This window comes from Lissotriton vulgaris, chromosome 12 (assembly GCF_964263255.1).
Source record: "Lissotriton vulgaris chromosome 12, aLisVul1.2, whole genome shotgun sequence".
Lineage (NCBI taxonomy): Eukaryota > Metazoa > Chordata > Amphibia > Caudata > Salamandridae > Lissotriton > Lissotriton vulgaris.
In genome coordinates, this window is record NC_141700.1 from 445,581,084 (window position 1) to 445,593,912 (window position 12,829).

A 12,829-nucleotide genomic window follows, 5' to 3' on the forward strand; every position below is an offset into this window, starting at 1 on the left:
TGCAATTGATTCATTTAATCATTCTATCAGCTTCCCCTCAAAGGAAATATAGAGATACACATGATACAGAAGAAAATACATCTATTTTCAACATTAAAGGAGCATCAAGTATTGGCTAGGAGATTGATTGAAAGTATGTCCTTGGCATTTTTAACTTTATGCTCTAAAGACTAAACTAATAGGCTCAATAAATATATAGCATACCATTGAAGAAATAGCAGATGATGAAGTTCTATCGATTGTTAACCCGGGATAGTTGGAAAGCTTATATTCAGCTGTTTACATTCATACTATCTTCATATTTCATCTACAAGACAAAACAAAAATGACCTCAATAAATTGCAATAAATAAGAGTTTAAGTTACTTGGCGTTAGAACTTAGAACCATTAATAGATATTCCAGGAGCTTTCAGAATAATAATTAATTCTACAACTATATCAAATGTATTTATCCAATCCTTCAAGCAGTGTTTGATCCAAGGTGATAAACAGTCAAAAATGAGACACAAGAAAAATTAATCTTTTTTCAAACAATTAAACTTGGCCTGTACAGGGATCGAACCTGTGACCTTGGCGTTATTAGCACCACGCTCTAACCATCTGAGCTAACAGGCCGTTTTGCACAATTTCCTGGAAGTCCAGCATATGAAGAAGTGCTAATGATAGTTAACCCGGGAGATTTGGAAAGCTTAATTTCAGAGGTTTACCATGAAGTTATAAATATATAATATCAACATGAAGAAACTAATATGACTTTAAAAAAATTACAATACAAAAGAGATGTTCATACTTAGTGTTAGAACTTAGAACCATTAATGTTTTTTCCATGTGTTTTAGCAATAAATAACAATTCATCACCTATATGCAATTGATTCATTTAATCATTCTATCAGCTTCCCCTCAAAGGAAATATAGAGATACACATGATACAGAAGAAAATACATCTATTTTCAACATTAAAGGAGCATCAAGTATTGGCTTGGAGACTGATTGAAAATATGTCCTTGCTATTTTTAACTTTTTGCTCTAAAGACTAAACTAATAGGCTCACTAAATATATAGCATACTATTGAAGAAATAGCAGATGATGAAGTGCTACTGATTGTTAACCCGGGATAGTTGGAAAGCTTATATTCAGCTGTTTACATTCATACTATCTTTATATTTCATCAACAAGACAAAACAAAAATGACCTCAATGAATTGCAATAAAGAAGAGATTTAGTTACTTGGAGTTAGAACTTAGAACCATTAATAGATATTCCAGGAGCTTTCAGAATAATATTTAATTCTACAACTATATCAAATGTATTCATCCAATCCTTCAAGCAGTGTTTGATCCAAGGTGATAAACAGTCAAAAATGAGACACAAGAAAAATTAATCTTTTTTCAAACAATTAAACTAGGCCTGTACAGGGATCGAACCTGTGACCTTGGCGTTATTAGCACCACGCTCTAACCATCTGAGCTAACAGGCCGTTTTGCACAATTTCCTGGAAGTCCAGCATATGAAGAAGTGCTAATGATAGTTATCCCGGGAGATTTGGAAAGCTTAATTTCAGAGGTTTACCATGAAGTTATAAATATATAATATCAACATGAAGAAACTTATATGACTTTAAAAAAATTACAATACAAAAGAGATGTTCATACTTAGTGTTAGAACTTAGAACCATTAATGTTTTTTCCATGTGTTTTAGCAATAAATAACAATTCATCACCTATATGCAATTGATTCATTTAATCATTCTATCAGCTTCCCCTCAAAGGAAATATAGAGATACACATGATACAGAAGAAAATACATCTATTTTCAACATTAAAGGAGCATCAAGTATTGGCTAGGAGATTGATTGAAAGTATGTCCTTGGCATTTTTAACTTTATGCTCTAAAGACTAAACTAATAGGCTCAATAAATATATAGCATACCATTGAAGAAATAGCAGATGATGAAGTTCTATCGATTGTTAACCCGGGATAGTTGGAAAGCTTATATTCAGCTGTTTACATTCATACTATCTTTATATTTCATCTACAAGACAAAACAAAAATGACCTCAATAAATTGCAATAAATAAGAGTTTAAGTTACTCGGCGTTAGAACTTAGAACCATTAATAGATATTCCAGGAGCTTTCAGAATAATAATTAATTCTACAACTATATCAAATGTATTTATCCAATCCTTCAAGCAGTGTTTGATCCAAGGTGATAAACAGTCAAAAATGAGACACAAGAAAAATTAATCTTTTTTCAAACAATTAAACTTGGCCTGTACAGGGATCGAACCTGTGACCTTGGCGTTATTAGCACCACGCTCTAACCATCTGAGCTAACAGGCCGTTTTGCACAATTTCCTGGAAGTCCAGCATATGAAGAAGTGCTAATGATAGTTAACCCGGGAGATTTGGAAAGCTTAATTTCAGAGGTTTACCATGAAGTTATAAATATATAATATCAACATGAAGAAACTAATATGACTTTAAAAAAATTACAATACAAAAGAGATGTTCATACTTAGTGTTAGAACTTAGAACCATTAATGTTTTTTCCATGTGTTTTAGCAATAAATAACAATTCATCACCTATATGCAATTGATTCATTTAATCATTCTATCAGCTTCCCCTCAAAGGAAATATAGAGATACACATGATACAGAAGAAAATACATCTATTTTCAACATTAAAGGAGCATCAAGTATTGGCTTGGAGACTGATTGAAAATATGTCCTTGCTATTTTTAACTTTTTGCTCTAAAGACTAAACTAATAGGCTCACTAAATATATAGCATACTATTGAAGAAATAGCAGATGATGAAGTGCTACTGATTGTTAACCCGGGATAGTTGGAAAGCTTATATTCAGCTGTTTACATTCATACTATCTTTATATTTCATCAACAAGACAAAACAAAAATGACCTCAATGAATTGCAATAAAGAAGAGATTTAGTTACTTGGAGTTAGAACTTAGAACCATTAATAGATATTCCAGGAGCTTTCAGAATAATATTTAATTCTACAACTATATCAAATGTATTCATCCAATCCTTCAAGCAGTGTTTGATCCAAGGTGATAAACAGTCAAAAATGAGACACAAGAAAAATTAATCTTTTTTCAAACAATTAAACTAGGCCTGTACAGGGATCGAACCTGTGACCTTGGCGTTATTAGCACCACGCTCTAACCATCTGAGCTAACAGGCCGTTTTGCACAATTTCCTGGAAGTCCAGCATATGAAGAAGTGCTAATGATAGTTATCCCGGGAGATTTGGAAAGCTTAATTTCAGAGGTTTACCATGAAGTTATAAATATATAATATCAACATGAAGAAACTAATATGACTTTAAAAAAATTACAATACAAAAGAGATGTTCATACTTAGTGTTAGAACTTAGAACCATTAATGTTTTTTCCATGTGTTTTAGCAATAAATAACAATTCATCACCTATATGCAATTGATTCATTTAATCATTCTATCAGCTTCCCCTCAAAGGAAATATAGAGATACACATGATACAGAAGAAAATACATCTATTTTCAACATTAAAGGAGCATCAAGTATTGGCTAGGAGATTGATTGAAAGTATGTCCTTGGCATTTTTAACTTTATGCTCTAAAGACTAAACTAATAGGCTCAATAAATATATAGCATACCATTGAAGAAATAGCAGATGATGAAGTTCTATCGATTGTTAACCCGGGATAGTTGGAAAGCTTATATTCAGCTGTTTACATTCATACTATCTTTATATTTCATCTACAAGACAAAACAAAAATGACCTCAATAAATTGCAATAAATAAGAGTTTAAGTTACTCGGCGTTAGAACTTAGAACCATTAATAGATATTCCAGGAGCTTTCAGAATAATAATTAATTCTACAACTATATCAAATGTATTTATCCAATCCTTCAAGCAGTGTTTGATCCAAGGTGATAAACAGTCAAAAATGAGACACAAGAAAAATTAATCTTTTTTCAAACAATTAAACTTGGCCTGTACAGGGATCGAACCTGTGACCTTGGCGTTATTAGCACCACGCTCTAACCATCTGAGCTAACAGGCCGTTTTGCACAATTTCCTGGAAGTCCAGCATATGAAGAAGTGCTAATGATAGTTAACCCGGGAGATTTGGAAAGCTTAATTTCAGAGGTTTACCATGAAGTTATAAATATATAATATCAACATGAAGAAACTAATATGACTTTAAAAAAATTACAATACAAAAGAGATGATCATACTTAGTGTTAGAACTTAGAACCATTAATGTTTTTTCCATGTGTTTTAGCAATAAATAACAATTCATCACCTATATGCATTTGATTCATTTAATCATTCTATGAGCTTCCCCTCAAAGGAAATATAGAGATACACATGATACAGAAGAAAATACATCTATTTTCAACATTAAAGGAGCATCAAGTATTGGCTTGGAGACTGATTGAAAAGATGTCCTTGCTATTTTTAACTTTTTGCTCTAAAGACTAAACTAATAGGCTCACTAAATATATAGCATACTATTGAAGAAATAGCAGATGATGAAGTGCTACTGATTGTTAACCCGGGATAGTTGGAAAGCTTATATTCAGCTGTTTACATTCATACTATCTTTATATTTCATCAACAAGACAAAACAAAAATGACCTCAATGAATTGCAATAAAGAAGAGATTTAGTTACTTGGAGTTAGAACTTAGAACCATTAATAGATATTCCAGGAGCTTTCAGAATAATAATTAATTCTACAACTATATCAAATGTATTCATCCAATCCTTCAAGCAGTGTTTGATCCAAGGTGATAAACAGTCAAAAATGAGACACAAGAAAAATTTATCTTTTTTCAAACAATTAAACTTGGCCTATACAGGGATCGAACCTGTGACCTTGGCGTTATTAGCACCACGCTCTAACCCTCTGAGCTAACAGGCCGTTTTGCACAATTTCCTGGAAGTCCAGCATATGAAGAAGTGCTAATGATAGTTAACCCGGGAGATTTGGAAAGCTTAATTTCAGAGGTTTACCATGAAGTTATAAATATATAATATCAACATGAAGAAACTAATATGACTTTAAAAAAATTACAATACAAAAGAGATGTTCATACTTAGTGTTAGAACTTAGAACCATTAATGTTTTTTCCATGTGTTTTAGCAATAAATAACAATTCATCACCTATATGCAATTGATTCATCTAATCATTCTATCAGCTTCCCCTCAAAGGAAATATAGACATACACATGATACAGAAGAAAATACATCTATTTTCAACATTAAAGGAGCATCAAGTATTGGCTTGGAGACTGATTGAAGGTATGTCCTTGGCATTTTTAACTTTATGCTCTAAAGACTAAACTAATAGGCTCAATAAATATATAGCATACCATTGAAGAAATAGCAGATGATGAAGTGCTATCGATTGTTAACCCGGGATAGTTGGAAAGCTTATATTCAGCTGTTTACATTCATACTATCTTTATATTTCATCAACAAGACAAAACAAAAATGACCTCAATAAATTGCAATAAATAGAAGATTTAGTTACTTGGCGTTAGAACTTAGAACCATTAATAGATATTCCAGGAGCTTTCAGAATAATAATTAATTCTACAACTATATCAAATGTATTCATCCAATCCTTCAAGCAGCGTTTGATCCAAGGTGATAAACAGTCAAGAATGAAACACAAGAAAAGTTACTCTTTTTTCAAACAATTAAACTTGGCCTGTACAGGGATCGAACCTGTGACCTCGGCGTTATTAGCACCACGCTCTAACCATCTGAGCTAACAAGCCATTTTGCCTAAATTCCTGGAAGTCCAGCATGTGAAGAACTGCTAATGATAGTTAACCCGGGAGATTTGGAAAGCTTAATTTCAGAGGTTTACCATGAACTTATAAATATATATTATCAACATGAAGAAACTAATATGACTTTAAGAAAATTACAATACAAAAGAGATTTTCATACTTAGTGTTAGAACTTAGAACCATTAATGTTTTTTCCATGTGTTTTAGCAATAAATAACAATTCATCACCTATATGCAATTGATTCATTTAATCATTCTATCAGCTTCCCCTCAAAGGAAATATAGAGATACACATGATACAGAAGAAAATACATCTATTTTCAACATTAAAGGAGCATCAAGTATTGGCTTGGAGACTGATTGAAAGTATGTCCTTGGCATTTTTACCTTTCTGCTCTAAAGACTAAACTAATAGGCTCACTAAATATATAGCATGCTTTTGAAGAAAAAGCAGATGATGAAGTGCTACTGATTGTTAACCCGGGATAATTGGAAAGCTTATATTCAGCTGTTTACATTCATACTATCTTTATATTTCATCAACAAGACAAAACAAAAATGACCTCAATAAATTGCAATAAATAAGAGATTAAGTTACTTGGCGTTAGAACTTAGAACCATTAATAGATATTCCAGGAGCTTTCAGAATAATAATTAATTCTACAACTATATCAAATGTATTTATCGAATCCTTCAAGCAGTGTTTGATCCAAGATGATAAACAGTCAAAAATGAGACAAAAGAAAAATTAATCTTTTTTCAAACAATTAAACTTGGCCTGTACAGGGATCGAACCTGTGACCTTGGCGTTATTAGCACCACGCTCTAACCATCTGAGCTAACAGGCCATTTTGCACATTTTCCTGGAAGTCCAGCATATGAAGAAGTGCTAATGATAGTTAACCCGGGAGATTTGGAAAGCTTAATTTCAGAGGCTTACCATGAAGTTATAAATATATATTATCAACATGAAGAAACTAATATGACTTTAAAAAAATTACAATACAAAAGAGATGTTCATACTTAGTGTTAGAACTTAGAACCACTAATGTTTTTTCCATGTGTTTTAGCAATAAATAACAATTCATCACCTATATGCAATTGATTCATTTAATCATTCTATCAGCTTCCCCTCAAAGGAAATATAGAGATACACATGATACAGAAGAAAATACATCTATTTTCAACATTAAAGGAGCATCAAGTATTGGCTAGGAGATTGATTGAAAGTATGTCCTTGGCATTTTTAACTTTATGCTCTAAAGACTAAACTAATAGGCTCAATAAATATATAGCATACCATTGAAGAAATAGCAGATGATGAAGTTCTATCGATTGTTAACCCGGGATAGTTGGAAAGCTTATATTCAGCTGTTTACATTCATACTATCTTTATGTTTCATCTACAAGACAAAACAAAAATGACCTCAATAAATTGCAATAAATAAGAGTTTAAGTTACTTGGCGTTAGAACTTAGAACCATTAATAGATATTCCAGGAGCTTACAGAATAATAATTAATTCTACAACTATATCAAATGTATTTATCCAATCCTTCAAGCAGTGTTTGATCCAAGGTGATAAACAGTCAAAAATGAGACACAAGAAAAATTAATCTTTTTTCAAACAATAAAACTTGGCCTGTACAGGGATCGAACCTGTGACCTTGGCGTTATTAGCACCACGCTCTAACCATCTGAGCTAACAGGCAGTTTTGCACAATTTCCTGGAAGTCCAGCATATGAAGAAGTGCTAATGAAAGTTAACCCGGGAGATTTGGAAAGCTTAATTTCAGAGGTTTACCATGAAGTTATAAATATATAATATCAACATGAAGAAACTAATATGACTTTAAAAAAATTACAATACAAAAGAGATGTTCATACTTAGTGTTAGAACTTAGAACCATTAATGTTTTTTCCATGTGTTTTAGCAATAAATAACAATTCATCACCTATATGCAATTGATTCATTTAATCATTCTATCAGCTTCCCCTCAAAGGAAATATAGAGATACACATGATACAGAAGAAAATACATCTATTTTCAACATTAAAGGAGCATCAAGTATTGGCTAGGAGATTGATTGAAAGTATGTCCTTGGCATTTTTAACTTTATGCTCTAAAGACTAAACTAATAGGCTCAATAAATATATAGCATACCATTGAAGAAATAGCAGATGATGAAGTTCTATCGATTGTTAACCCGGGATAGTTGGAAAGCTTATATTCAGCTGTTTACATTCATACTATCTTCATATTTCATCTACAAGACAAAACAAAAATGACCTCAATAAATTGCAATAAATAAGAGTTTAAGTTACTTGGCGTTAGAACTTAGAACCATTAATAGATATTCCAGGAGCTTTCAGAATAATAATTAATTCTACAACTATATCAAATGTATTTATCCAATCCTTCAAGCAGTGTTTGATCCAAGGTGATAAACAGTCAAAAATGAGACACAAGAAAAATTAATCTTTTTTCAAACAATTAAACTTGGCCTGTACAGGGATCGAACCTGTGACCTTGGCGTTATTAGCACCACGCTCTAACCATCTGAGCTAACAGGCCGTTTTGCACAAGTTCCTGGAAGTCCAGCATATGAAGAAGTGCTAATGATAGTTAACCCGGGAGATTTGGAAAGCTTAATTTCAGAGGTTTACCATGAAGTTATAAATATATAATATCAACATGAAGAAACTAATATGACTTTAAAAAAATTACAATACAAAAGAGATGTTCATACTTAGTGTTAGAACTTAGAACCATTAATGTTTTTTCCATGTGTTTTAGCAATAAATAACAATTCATCACCTATATGCAATTGATTCATTTAATCATTCTATCAGCTTCCCCTCAAAGGAAATATAGAGATACACATAATACAGAAGAAAATACATCTATTTTCAACATTAAAGGAGCATCAAGTATTGGCTTGGAGACTGATTGAAAATATGTCCTTGCTATTTTTAACTTTTTGCTCTAAAGACTAAACTAATAGGCTCACTAAATATATAGCATACTATTGAAGAAATAGCAGATGATGAAGTGCTACTGATTGTTAACCCGGGATGGTTGGAAAGCTTATATTCAGCTGTTTACATTCATACTATCTTTATATTTCATCAACAAGACAAAACAAAAATGACCTCAATGAATTGCAATAAAGAAGAGATTTAGTTACTTGGAGTTAGAACTTAGAACCATTAATAGATATTCCAGGAGCTTTCAGAATAATAATTAATTCTACAACTATATCAAATGTATTCATCCAATCCTTCAAGCAGTGTTTGATCCAAGGTGATAAACAGTCAAAAATGAGACACAAGAAAAATTAATCTTTTTTCAAACAATTAAACTTGGCCTGTACAGGGATCGAACCTGTGACCTTGGCGTTATTAGCACCACGCTCTAACCATCTGAGCTAACAGGCCGTTTTGCACAATTTCCTGGAAGTCCAGCATATGAAGAAGTGCTAATGATAGTTATCCCGGGAGATTTGGAAAGCTTAATTTCAGAGGTTTACCATGAAGTTATAAATATATAATATCAACATGAAGAAACTAATATGACTTTAAAAAAAATTACAATACAAAAGAGATGTTCATACTTAGTGTTAGAACTTAGAACCATTAATGTTTTTTCCATGTGTTTTAGCAATAAATAACAATTCATCACCTATATGCAATTGATTCATTTAATCATTCTATCAGCTTCCCCTCAAAGGAAATATAGAGATACACATTATACAGAAGAAAATACATCTATTTTCAACATTAAAGGAGCATCAAGTATTGGCTAGGAGATTGATTGAAAGTATGTCCTTGGCATTTTTAACTTTATGCTCTAAAGACTAAACTAATAGGCTCAATAAATATATAGCATACCATTGAAGAAATAGCAGATGATGAAGTTCTATCGATTGTTAACCCGGGAGAGTTGGAAAGCTTATATTCAGCTGTTTACATTCATACTATCTTTATATTTCATCTACAAGACAAAACAAAAATGACCTCAATAAATTGCAATAAATAAGAGTTTAAGTTACTTGGCGTTAGAACTTAGAACCATTAATAGATATTCCAGGAGCTTTCAGAATAATAATTAATTCTACAACTATATCAAATGTATTTACCCAATCCTTCAGGCAGTGTTTGATCCAAGGTGATAAACAGTCAAAATGAGACACAAGAAAAGTTACTCTTTTTTCAAACAATTAAACTTGGCCTGTACAGGGATCGAACCTGTGACCTCGGCGTTATTAGCACCACGCTCTAACCATCTGAGCTAACAAGCCATTTTGCCCAAATTCCTGGAAGTCCAGCATGTGAAGAACTGCTAATGATAGTTAACCCGGGAGATTTGGAAAGCTTAATTTCAGAGGTTTACCATGAACTTATAAATATATATTATCAACATGAAGAAACTAATATGACTTTAAGAAAATTACAATACAAAAGAGATTTTCATACTTAGTGTTAGAACTTAGAACCATTAATGTTTTTTCCATGTGTTTTAGCAATAAATAACAATTCATCACCTATATGCAATTGATTCATTTAATCATTCTATCAGCTTCCCCTCAAAGGAAATATAGAGATACACATGATACAGAAGAAAATACATCTATTTTCAACATTAAAGGAGCATCAAGTATTGGCTTGGAGACTGATTGAAAGTATGTCCTTGGCATTTTTACCTTTATGCTCTAAAGACTAAACTAATAGGCTCACTAAATATATAGCATGCTATTGAAGAAAAAGCAGATGATGAAGTGCTACTGATTGTTAACCCGGGATAATTGGAAAGCTTATATTCAGCTGTTTACATTCATACTATCTTTATATTTCATCAACAAGACAAAACAAAAATGACCTCAATAAATTGCAATAAATAAGAGATTAAGTTACTTGGCGTTAGAACTTAGAACCATTAATAGATATTCCAGGAGCTTTCAGAATAATAATTAATTCTACAACTATATCAAATGTATTTATCGAATCCTTCAAGCAGTGTTTGATCCAAGGTGATAAACAGTCAAAAATGAGACAAAAGAAAAATTTATCTTTTTTCAAACAATTAAACTTGGCCTGTACAGGGATCGAACCTGTGACCTTGGCGTTATTAGCACCACGCTCTAACCATCTGAGCTAACAGGCCATTTTGCACATTTTCCTGGAAGTCCAGCATATGAAGAAGTGCTAATGATAGTTAACCCGGGAGATTTGGAAAGCTTAATTTCAGAGGTTTACCATGAAGTTATAAATATATATTATCAACATGAAGAAACTAATATGACTTTAAAAAAATTACAATACAAAAGAGATGTTCATACTTAGTGTTAGAACTTAGAACCATTAATGTTTTTTCCATGTGTTTTAGCAATAAATAACAATTCATCACCTATATGCAATTGATTCATTTAATCATTCTATCAGCTTCCCCTCAAAGGAAATATAGAGATACACATGATACAGAAGAAAATACATCTATTTTCAACATTAAAGGAGCATCAAGTATTGGCTAGGAGATTGATTGAAAGTATGTCCTTGGCATTTTTAACTTTATGCTCTAAAGACTAAACTAATAGGCTCAATAAATATATAGCATACCATTGAAGAAATAGCAGATGATGAAGTTCTATCGATTGTTAACCCGGGATAGTTGGAAAGCTTATATTCAGCTGTTTACATTCATACTATCTTTATATTTCATCTACAAGACAAAACAAAAATGACCTCAATAAATTGCAATAAATAAGAGTTTAAGTTACTTGGCGTTAGAACTTAGAACCATTAATAGATATTCCAGGAGCTTACAGAATAATAATTAATTCTACAACTATATCAAATGTATTTATCCAATCCTTCAAGCAGTGTTTGATCCATGGTGATAAACAGTCAAAAATTAGACACAAGAAAAATTAATCTTTTTTCAAACAATAAAACTTGGCCTGTACAGGGATCGAACCTGTGACCTTGGCGTTATTAGCACCACGCTCTAACCATCTGAGCTAACAGGCCATTTTGCACATTTTCCTGGAAGTCCAGCATATGAAGAAGTGCTAATGATAGTTAACCCGGGAGATTTGGAAAGCTTAATTTCAGAGGTTTACCATGAAGTTATAAATATATAATATCAACATGAAGAAACTAATATGACTTTAAAAAAATTACAATACAAAAGAGATGTTCATACTTAGTGTTAGAACTTAGAACCATTAATGTTTTTTCCATGTGTTTTAGCAATAAATAACAATTCATCACCTATATACAATTGATTCATCTAATCATTCTATCAGCTTCCCCTCAAAGGAAATATAGACATACACATGATACAGAAGAAAATACATCTATTTTCAACATTAAAGGAGCATCAAGTATTGGCTTGGAGACTGATTGAAGGTATGTCCTTGGCATTTTTAACTTTATGCTCTAAAGACTAAACTAATAGGCTCAATAAATATATAGCATACCATTGAAGAAATAGCAGATGATGAAGTGCTATCGATTGTTAACCCGGGATAGTTGGAAAGCTTATATTCAGCTGTTTACATTCATACTATCTTTATATTTCATCAACAAGACAAAACAAAAATGACCTCAATAAATTGCAATAAATAGAAGATTTAGTTACTTGGCGTTAGAACTTAGAACCATTAATAGATATTCCAGGAGCTTTCAGAATAATAATTAATTCTACAACTATATCAAATGTATTCATCCAATCCTTCAAGCAGCGTTTGATCCAAGGTGATAAACAGTCAAGAATGAAACACAAGAAAAATTACTCTTTTTTCAAACAATTAAATTTGGCCTGTACAGGGATCGAACCTGTGACCTTGGCGTTATTAGCACCACGCTCTAACCATCTGAGCTAACAAGCCAATTTGCCCAAATTCCTGGAAGTCCAGCATGTGAAGAACTGCTAATGATAGTTAACCCGGGAGATTTGGAAAGCTTAATTTCAGAGGTTTACCATGAACTTATAAATATATATTATCAACATGAAGAAACTA

At 32.0% G+C, this 12,829-nt stretch overlaps 9 non-coding genes across 9 annotated transcripts; all 9 read right to left on the reverse strand.

Annotated features, from left to right (window-relative positions):
• Nucleotides 1-541: 541 nt before the first annotated feature.
• On the reverse strand, nt 542-615 carry TRNAI-AAU (transfer RNA isoleucine (anticodon AAU)). Its single transcript has one exon. It is a non-coding gene; the product is annotated as a tRNA-Ile (tRNA).
• Nucleotides 616-2,267: 1,652 nt separating this feature from the next.
• On the reverse strand, nt 2,268-2,341 carry TRNAI-AAU (transfer RNA isoleucine (anticodon AAU)). The gene has a single exon. It is a non-coding gene; the product is annotated as a tRNA-Ile (tRNA).
• Nucleotides 2,342-3,993: 1,652 nt separating this feature from the next.
• TRNAI-AAU (transfer RNA isoleucine (anticodon AAU)) lies at nt 3,994-4,067 on the reverse strand. The gene has a single exon. It is a non-coding gene; the product is annotated as a tRNA-Ile (tRNA).
• A 2,515-nt stretch (nt 4,068-6,582) lies between these two features.
• On the reverse strand, nt 6,583-6,656 carry TRNAI-AAU (transfer RNA isoleucine (anticodon AAU)). The gene has a single exon. It is a non-coding gene; the product is annotated as a tRNA-Ile (tRNA).
• A 1,652-nt stretch (nt 6,657-8,308) lies between these two features.
• TRNAI-AAU (transfer RNA isoleucine (anticodon AAU)) lies at nt 8,309-8,382 on the reverse strand. The gene has a single exon. It is a non-coding gene; the product is annotated as a tRNA-Ile (tRNA).
• A 789-nt stretch (nt 8,383-9,171) lies between these two features.
• TRNAI-AAU (transfer RNA isoleucine (anticodon AAU)) lies at nt 9,172-9,245 on the reverse strand. Its single transcript has one exon. It is a non-coding gene; the product is annotated as a tRNA-Ile (tRNA).
• Nucleotides 9,246-10,897: 1,652 nt separating this feature from the next.
• On the reverse strand, nt 10,898-10,971 carry TRNAI-AAU (transfer RNA isoleucine (anticodon AAU)). Its single transcript has one exon. It is a non-coding gene; the product is annotated as a tRNA-Ile (tRNA).
• Nucleotides 10,972-11,760: 789 nt separating this feature from the next.
• TRNAI-AAU (transfer RNA isoleucine (anticodon AAU)) lies at nt 11,761-11,834 on the reverse strand. The gene has a single exon. It is a non-coding gene; the product is annotated as a tRNA-Ile (tRNA).
• Nucleotides 11,835-12,623: 789 nt separating this feature from the next.
• TRNAI-AAU (transfer RNA isoleucine (anticodon AAU)) lies at nt 12,624-12,697 on the reverse strand. Its single transcript has one exon. It is a non-coding gene; the product is annotated as a tRNA-Ile (tRNA).
• Nucleotides 12,698-12,829: the final 132 nt, after the last annotated feature.